A 1,634-nucleotide genomic window follows, 5' to 3' on the forward strand; every position below is an offset into this window, starting at 1 on the left:
CACATGCATGGAATTGACTGTAATCAACACAGCAAAAGCTTTGAGAATTCAACTATAGTGTAGATCGCCTCCTAAGTCCCAGACTAGTCCCCGGGTGCCGGACAAGATAGCATTGCGAAGATTTTGAATACCAAACTGACACTGAAACCACAGTTCACAGAAGGGTGAGGACTCGCAAGATGACCGGCTTCTGGGGGAAAAAAATATGCTTTAAAAGATTTTAACAGGACCCAGATCTTCATATATAATATTTAAAATGTCTAGAATACAATCTGAAATCACATGACAAACTACTGTTTCGTGCAACAACTTCAGTAAATTGCACAGATATAAAACCGAGCAAAAGAAACTAGGCCCTCAAAAAGTGAATGTTACATGACTTCGCTTATATAAAGTTTAAAAATAGGCTAAATGAATCTATGGTGTTGGAGTCAGAATAGTGGTTATCTTTGGGAGCATGCTGATAATTGGAAGGAGGCATAAAGGAGGTGGAAAGCATTATTCTATATCTTGATCTGGACGATAGCTACACAAGTGTGTTCTTTTTGTAAAAATTTTCAAGTTGATACTTTGAATTTGTGAGCTTTATTGTTACTTTAAGAAAAGGTATGCAAAAAAATTTAAAAGGTATTTATCAGAGCTATATTCCTAGAATTCTTTTACTTCCGCCTATCATCTCTAGGTGTGAACAACAACTTCCTTTGGGTAATATTATTGGATCATACTTTATTTCCCTCAGAACTTTGTGGACATTGCCCTATTGTTTCCTGACACTTCCGTGTAGAAGTCTAAGGCCATCTGGACTTTTTTTGCCTTGCTTTTTCTGCATGGGTGCCTGAAATAGTCTTTCGTCATTCTTGAAGTTAAATAAATGTGCCTTGATGCTCATAGCTCTATATGAAGCCTCTCAAGGTATACGTTGTGCTTTTTTTGAACTGCAGAATCTATTACTCTTATGTTTCAGAGAAATTTTTCTTTATTATAACCCTAAAAACTTTCTCTGTTCCATTTTTTTTCTCTCGTCTTAGGTAACACCAATCATCCTTAACTTTCTCGTCATTGACTGCTCTGTACCTATGTTATTTTTCACTGACTTGTGTTTTTCAATAATTTCTGCTTATTTAGATCTGTAATAATATGTTCTTAGTTCTGTAATACCCCTTTTCATCTCATTTGCTGGTCTCATTTCATTTTTGAGTTCTTATTTCATTAAATTTATTATTAAGTTCTGTTATTGCATTGGTAGGGAAGAAGTCAAAGTATCTCTATTTGCAGATGATATGATCTTATACACAGAAAACCCCAAAGAATCCACTAGAAAACCACTGGAACTAATAGAAGATTTCAGCAAAGTTTCAAGATACAAGATAAACATACAAAATTCAGTTGGATTCCTTTACACCAACAAAGAGAACTTTCAAGAGAAAATCACCAGAGAAATACCATTTACAATAGCCCCCAAGAAGATAAAATACTTAGGAATAAATCTAACCAGAGACGTAAAAGACCTATACAATGAAAACTACACAACACTACTCCAAGAAACCAAAAGAGACCTGCATAAGTGGAAAAACATACCTTGCTCATGGATAAGTAGACTCAACATTGTGAAAATGTCAATTCTACCCAAAGCG

The sequence above is a fragment of the Trichechus manatus genome, unplaced genomic scaffold (assembly GCF_000243295.1).
Source record: "Trichechus manatus latirostris isolate Lorelei unplaced genomic scaffold, TriManLat1.0 scaffold00004, whole genome shotgun sequence".
NCBI lineage: Eukaryota > Metazoa > Chordata > Mammalia > Sirenia > Trichechidae > Trichechus > Trichechus manatus.